Source organism: Rhinopithecus roxellana, chromosome 9 (assembly GCF_007565055.1).
Source record: "Rhinopithecus roxellana isolate Shanxi Qingling chromosome 9, ASM756505v1, whole genome shotgun sequence".
Lineage (NCBI taxonomy): Eukaryota > Metazoa > Chordata > Mammalia > Primates > Cercopithecidae > Rhinopithecus > Rhinopithecus roxellana.
The window spans coordinates 124,440,643-124,448,540 of record NC_044557.1 but is presented as its reverse complement, the minus strand read 5'-3'; the positions used below and the strand labels follow the sequence as shown (position 1 = coordinate 124,448,540).

The window sequence follows — 7,898 nt, the reverse complement described above, 5'->3', positions numbered from 1 at the left end:
ACTCTGTCTAGGTCTTGAGGCTCAGACCTTGTGAGCTGATAGCATCCTCCCTCTTTCCAGAGTCAACACGGCTGCGGGCCCGAGAAGCTGGCAGCCATTCTCAGGAAGGGGGTCGAATGCCACATTATCGCTGGACAGGCAGGTGTGTGGCCTTCACTGGGACGGGCTCCTTTGGCTTGTTCTCCTTATCTGCTCTCCTCTCAAGGCCCTGCAGTGGTTATTGAGGGCAATGGATCCAAGGGCAGAATCTCTCTCCTGCCTCGGGCTCCCTGAGATCTGTGGCCGACATCCACCATCCCTCAATGTTCCTCACTCTTCTTCAGTCTGATGTCTTAGTCCCCCAGACATTTCTTATTCATCACTGGTAGGCAGCGTTGCAGGGCCCCTGTGCCTCTAGAACCATAGGCATGGGCAGGAATGCAGACTCAGCACCTGGGGAGGGGGCGTTGGACCTGTGTCTGGCAAACATCCTTGGGCTGTGACGGGGTGGGCTGGACTGCTGGGGAAGAGACAGAGACCAGCTGAGCATCGCAGGTTCGGGAATTCTATGTGGTGCCAACAACACAGAGGTCTTCAGTCCTGTGTGAGCAGAGCTTAAAGGGAAATGTCACGTCAGGGAGAGCTGCAAGGTTTCCTGCCACACAACATCAGGAGAAAGAAGTCACTTCTGTATCTGGGTGCGACTGGAAAGGCGAGCCGCAGGACTAGAAGCGGTGGAATGCATTCTGGAAAGCCCATCAGGCCAGATGGGCAAGTTATCCTGGGAGTGATTGACAGCAAAATCACACCCAGGAAATACAGAGACCTGAAGATGGCCCCGCTTCTCATTCTATGTACAACCAGTTTCAGAAGAGAGAGAGAGGGAGGCCACGCTGATTATTCTTGGAAAAGGTCAGCATTGGTGGCACTTGTTCAGACTGGATGAGGGCAGGTACGATGGACGTGACTCAGCTCCCCACAGGCAGTATCCCAGGGAGCAGGGACAAGCAGGTCCCCAGCTCTGGTCAGAAAGCCACCTGGACCCCACGTGGTCTGCTGCTTTGCCTGACAACCCTGCCTATCAACTGCTTGTGAGCAGAACAAGTGAGCAGGTGTTCACCCCTGGCATTCACAGGCCCTGGTTCGAATGGGCCCGATTTTGAAGCAAGGCCTGCCAGGGCCTCAGAGGCAGGAACTTCCGCCTGTTGCTGTGTTGCTGCAGCTCACGGCACGCTGTACCCATACAGGCAACATACTCCTGGGACTCAGGTCAGGGAACAAGGGAGGGGTCAATGGGATGAACAATTCTGGCCGAGAGAGAAGCAGGGATGGGTGGGAGGGGGATGGAGAGAGATAGAGATGAAGGTAGGGCACCCTCTCGGAGACACAGTCGGGCTTGTGCTCTGAGGACTCGGCTCAGAATTCAGCCCCATCTCCAGGTCACCTCGAAGCCCTGATGTTGCTGGGCGCCCCTCAGTGACACTTGCCTTCTCACTCTCACCAGCCTATTCTGATGGCTTCGACTGATGCCCTCTGTCCTTCTGGCAGAATCTGTGAGAAATGCGTGTCCTGGAAAGGAGGGTGAGAGTCTCCACCCAGAACTTCTCAACTGCAGTGCTGTCAACACAGCATGAGTGTGTGAGGTACTGAGGTCTTCGGCCCCAGGGAACCCCAGGTGTGCTCACGGCCTCAGGTGCGGGAGCCTTCTGCATCCCGGCATGTGGCACACAGAGTGTCATGTGCTGTGTGTACCACACGGTGAAACGGGTGGAGACACTGACAGCAGGCTTAGCTTGGAAGCCACGCCCCAAAGGAGCTTCAAAGAAGAACCCCCTCCACATCCTCAGGAGAACGACTCTTGGTTGGAAAAGGCCTGGAAGTGACCATATATATGGTGCTTCATCTCTTTCTCAGGACTCTAAGGACAGAATTTACATTTGAAAAGAAAAAGAACAACATAGAAACCTTTGCAAAGGGCTGCCAGTATTTTTTTCTCTGAGGAACCTGCAATGTGATGAACATTTTATTTCCCAGAAAGCCAGAGGCTGGGCAAAAGCAGAGGGGCCTGGAGGCTGCTCCCGGGTAGGGAAACTACTGGAGCAGGGACTTGACTCCACCTCCCAGAGGGACCATCTGTCCAGAGCGTGCACTTCTGGGAAGTTCTGCAGAGCTAAGAGAAGCTGGTCAGATGCTCGACGCCCTGACACTGAGATGAAGCTGCTCCCTGTCGTCTCCTCCCACCTTTAGTGCCGTTTTCACGGCCTTAAGCTCTCGTGCAGTCTGGGCAGAAGCTGAGCCTTGTGTCTGATCTACACTGGCAGGAAGGAGGCAGCCCCTCTGGGCGAGGGGCCTCCAGGGTGCAACTGGCTCTGGCGAGGATGGTGGTGAGAGGCCCATCTATTTCCTCAACCTTAGCTGACCTACCCTAAAGCAGGGAAAGCGTGGTGATGGGGTGGGTCACATTTAGTCCCACTCTGTCTCCTCTCTTGCATCAGCACTGCAGCACGGTACCCAGGAGCTTGTTAGAAAAGCAGCCTCCCAGGCCCCACCCAGACCTGCTGGGTCAGAAAGAATGAGATCCCCCTGGGCAATGCAAGTGTGCAGACAAGTGTGAGAAACACTGCTGCTCTAGATACTAGGTTAGCAAAGCGCTGCAGAAGTATGGGCAGAAGAGCCGCACAGTCCTGGTTTCAAATTCTGACCCACCACTCCCACCCACAGGACCCACTCCATGTTTCTCAGCTTCTCTGAGCTTCAGTTTCCTCCTCTGCAAAATGAGGACAATCACAGCACCCACTCGTTAGAATTGGGGGAGGACAAAAGTGTCCAAATCATGGGCAGTGCCTGGCCCATGGGAGGTGCTGGGGGTGAGAATCCTCCTTCTGGAAATTCCTTCCTGGTAAGTCCTCTGGAGTGAGGCTGAGGTATAGGTGTTTTTAGAAACTCCAGGTAGCTCCGATGCAAGGCCAGGTGATACCATCCCCTGTCATTTACAGTACCTGACACTGGAATTGTACCCAGGGCACCCTCATGCACTGGGATGAGACTGATGCAGGTTGGAAGGCAGAGCTCTCTGCAGTGGGAGAAGGATGGCAGGGAGCAATGGTCCGGGTCTCAGAAGCATAAGGGAGATGGGTTTGCTGCTGGAAGCCATTGGTGCATTCTCAGCTGAGGCACAGCCTGACATCCACAGCTCACAGAAAGGAAAGGGGAGTGAAAGGGGAGGTGGTGGTTTTAGAATAGCCATCTTAGGAGCTTGGCTGGGAAAGGACAGTTATTTGAAATAACAGAGAATCAGAGAGATTCTTCAGAAACGAGAGAACTGAGATGGTGTTAAGGTAGGGAATGCGATCCTGAATAATAATAATTTCCCCTGAATAACTAAATGTGGGTTTTTGTTGCTGTTGTTTGTTTAAGACAGAGTTTCACTCTGTCGCCCAGGCTGGAGTGCAGTGGTATGATCTTGGCTCATTGCAACCTCCACTTCCCGGGTTCAAGCAATTCTCCTACCTCAGCTTCCCAAGTAGCTGGGATTATAGGCATGTGCCACCGCACCTGGCTAATTTTTGTATTTTCAGTAGAGATGCGATTTCGTCATGTTGGCCAGGTTGGTCTCGAACTCCTGACCTCAGGTGATCCACCTGCCTTGGCCTCTTAAAGTACTGGGATTACAGGCATGAGCCACTGTGCCCAGCCTGAATAGCTAAATGTTTTTCAGCACCTAACATTTTCTTCTACAGGTTTGCTTTTTCAAAAAAAAAAAAAAATGAAATACTTCACGAATGTACATGTTCTCCTTGTGCAGGGTCATGCTAATCTTCTCTGTATCATGCCAATTTTAGTATATGTGCTGCCAAAGCGAGCACCAGGTTTGCTTTTTTATAAGTGTTTTTTTTTAAAGAAATGGTATAATGAAACATACATATAGAAAGTGCATAAACAAAAATGGACAGTTTCACAAATAGTTGTAAAGCAAAGTCCTATGTAGCCCCTAACTAGCTCAAGAAGCAGAACCTTGCCAGCACGCAGAGGCATCTGTAAATCTTGCAGGAGGCAGCGCAGGCACACCATTGACTTTAAGCTTTGCACCTGTGCTGTGAGGTGGGCATGCTTGTTCCTATTTTATGTTTGAGGACACCAGGGTGCAGATGGGTTACCTGGCTCCCCCAGGGTCACACAGCTAGTGGGCAGTAGAGCGAGAATTCAAACCCAGGCGTGTTGGATTTGAATGGAACGGACAGTGCTGTCCCTGCAGGTGCTAAGTGGGAGGCTTGGCCACAGGGGTGGGTGGCAGGGCTGGAGGGCCAGCCTGGACAGTGGGCAGGGAGAGAATGGACTCAGAGATTGAGTTAACCCTGCTGGGCAGGTAACACGGGAGGAGAGACACAGAGCAGGTACTGTGGGGTGAAGAGGAAACCTGCTCTGCTCCCCAAGAATCCCTCTTCACCATGCCTTCCCCTCACTTCTCCCTGACAGTGTCAGGAGAGTCCGCCGTTCAGCTAGGGCTTGGGAGAGGGCGCCCTTGATTCTTCCTATTAGACAAAGAGGAGCTTGGCAGGTGGGTCTGGCGACTTGATAGTGCTGGGTCACTGAGGAGTGTCCTTTAAGACGATGGGAGCTGAGGGGAAGATGGAATTACTCCCAGAGAGAAGGCTCCCAGCCACGCTAGCTCACAGCCCTCAAGTCCACTGCTCTTAAAAGAAAATTCTCTACTGAGTTGCCGAAGGACTCGTGCTGAGTTCCAAGTGAGATAAGACAGAAAACAAGTCACTAGTCAGTGACGGGTCAAGGTAAACCCAGCCAGAAGAGTTATTCCAAGAAGGTCACGAGGCCACTATACAACCTTTGGAATGAGACATTTCTGCTTTCCCATAAGCAGCTGGGAGTTTCTGAGACCTGTTTACAGAGAATTAGAACTTCTAATAAAGGATACGTGACCGATATCACTTTCACCCTTGGCCTCCATCTGCCCAGTTCCCACACCTCCCTAGGTACACTTTATTCTTAGTTTCTCGTGCATCTTTTCAGAGCTTTAAAAGTGCATATTGGAACAAATCAAATACTAGATTTGTATTTCTCCTCCATGACAAGTTTAACAATCTAGACGCTGGGTTGGTGGATTGTCTCCTGTACCACTGAACCTGTCTCTCAGTCCCAAAAATCAGTCAGTCTAATTAAACAGTCAACAGCTGTGTCTTATTTCAGGCAGCAGTGTTCCAGGTGGGCTTCCACCAAAGTTAGGCCACTATCTGGTGCGAGTATTTAACAAGAGGCATTTCTGTGAAAACAAAAGAAAAACAAAAGTTAATCATTAGAATCAACTATAAACTCAGCTTTTGAGCTCAGAAAGCAGCCAGGTGAGAAGATTTCTGGGTTTGGGCTGAAAGCATCCTCAGCTGGAGTGGGTTTGGGCTGAAAGCATCCTCAGCTGGAGTGGGTTTGGGCTGAAAGCATCCTCAGCTGGAGTGGGTTTGGGCTGAAAGCATCCTCAGCTGGAGTGGGTTTGGGCTGAAAGCATCCTCAGCTGGAGTGGGTTTGGGCTGAAAGCATCCTCAGCTGGAGTGGGTTTGGGCTGAAAGCATCCTCAGCTGGAGTGGGTTTGGGCTGAAAGCATCCTCAGCTGGAGTGGGTTTGGGCTGAAAGCATCCTCAGCTGGAGTGGGTTTGGGCTGAAAGCATCCTCAGCTGGAGTGGGTTTGGGCTGAAAGCATCCTCAGCTGGAGTGGGTTTGGGCTGAAAGCATCCTCAGCTGGAGTGGGTTTGGGCTGAAAGCATCCTCAGCTGGAGTGGGTTTGGGCTGAAAGCATCCTCAGCTGGAGTGGGTTTGGGCTGAAAGCATCCTCAGCTGGAGTGGGTTTGGGCTGAAAGCATCCTCAGCTGGAGTGGGTTTGAGCTGAAAGCATCCTCAGCTGGAGTGGGAGCAGGCGGTGGCAATTTGACAGGTTTTTCCACTTTGCAGTTTGCATCAGCTGTTCCAGGGCAGTTTCTGAGTAGTCCGTATAGCGGCAGGCGTGAGGACCATGCGTACATAAGTTGCTGCGCTTTCTCTGCGGCTTGTGTCAAGTCATCCAGCTTTCATTTGCAGAGCTTCAGGAAAAGAGCAGTTCTCATTTCAGTGATTCCAAGCCAGAAGGGTGGGAGAAAAATATTAGTTCAGAGACCTGTAGCCGGACATTGCTGGAAACTAGAAGAATTCAGGATCCCGTCCAGATTGCAGGTAAGTAACAAAAACCTCAAAAACAATGAGCTAGGATCTAACAACGAGTGCATATAGTTTTCTTCTGAAACATAATTTTTCTTTCTAGAGGCATTTCCATTTCTTCCAAAGATTATCAAAGTAAGACCAATTTGTTTGCAAAATAATGTTTGCAAAAGTAATGATTATTTATGCAAGTGCCATAAGAATAGTGATTGACGATATAGGCTCTTTTAAAATTTGCTTTGCTGGAACTTTTGATAAGGGACCTCAGGTTAGACTTTTAAAAGCCTCTGGAGGCCTGAAGCCAGGCCAATAACTTGCCATCAGACTTCGCCTGCAATACTTACAGATTTGGGTGAATTCCTTTCTTCCCAGGATCCCCAAAATATTCTACAGTTCCTGGGCCTGCCAGAAAGTGACATTACTTACTTGTAAGGTTAGAAACTCTTTTAAGCCAAGCCAGTTTTTCCAGTGGGGGCTTTACTGGTTCCAGTAAAGTAAATAAACTTTATTGGTTTTAGTTCCTTAAAACTGTCTGGTCATGTCTGAAAATATGACATTCCAGTTAAAGCCCTTGGCCATATAATCAGTGTTTCCAATTTTGTCCTATTTCAAGGAGACTATATTCTTATTGAACTTCTACAAATAACTGTAACTGTCATAAAAAGAAGAGTACTCATAAATAGTTTCTAAATTCTGGAGGGTCAGGGAGGAAGAAAAAACTAAATGTTTTAATTTTGTTAACAAAAATATACTGAATTGCTGTAAGCTATAGGTAGCTTAAAAGAAAAAAAGGTTTCCTTAAATCTGGAAAACAAAATATTTAAAGAAGAAATGTTTCAAATAAAAGTCATAAAAAATATCCCCTTAATTTCATTTAGTCTCATGTAATTAATATTCTTCTTGATCTTGGTTAGCAGTTTCACGAACCCACCAGTTTCTTCATTAGAGTTCTAGAAATTCATACCCTATCCAATGGTGTGATCTTCAAGTTATCAGAAACCTTTATTCCAGAGTAGTCTTTTTCATGAATCTCCTTGAAGAAGAAGAAATTTTGGACTGTAGCTGATTACAAATGCTTTCAGAGAAGAATCAAAGAAAAACAGTAACTAAATTTTAATACAATAACTAAAATTATGACTGATAGTATTATACTAGGGCATACCAGATATCTAGGAATTACATATAATTTCTGGAACACTTGTATCAATATCATACCCACAAACATAGCATAAAGGTTTAGCATCACCTATTATTTGATGATGTTTCCCATATAATTTAGCATATCCTATAAGCCTAATTAATAGCTCTCTTTTACAAGGTGAGAGACAAATCCTATGGAACTTTCCAGAGGCCCTCTGAAATGTTCCAAAATTAGTTTGAGGTCAAAAACATCGAATTTACAATTTGATTTAGAGAAGTTGTTAAAAATGTTGAAAGGTTTAGGGCATTTGTTTAAAGAGAATCACAGATCACTATAAAACAATACCCAAATGACAAAATATTGTAAAGACAAATACAGAAGGTTACATAATTGTAAAAATGAGCTCTTTATTGAAAAGACTCATTTTTCTTCTTCTTTTTTTTTTTTTTTTTTGAGACAGGATCTCATTTCATCATCTAGGCTGGAGCACACTGGCTCACTACAGCTTTGACTTCCTTGGGATCAGCTGATCCTCCCATCTTAGTCTCCTGAGTAGCTGGGACTACAGGCACATACC

At 47.7% G+C, this 7,898-nt stretch overlaps 1 non-coding gene across 1 annotated transcript; it reads right to left on the bottom strand.

Moving 5' to 3' along the window:
* Window positions 1-3,739: 3,739 nt before the first annotated feature.
* LOC115899740 lies at window positions 3,740-3,845 on the bottom strand. Its single transcript, XR_004059352.1, has one exon. It is a non-coding gene; the product is annotated as a U6 spliceosomal RNA (small nuclear RNA).
* Window positions 3,846-7,898: the final 4,053 nt, after the last annotated feature.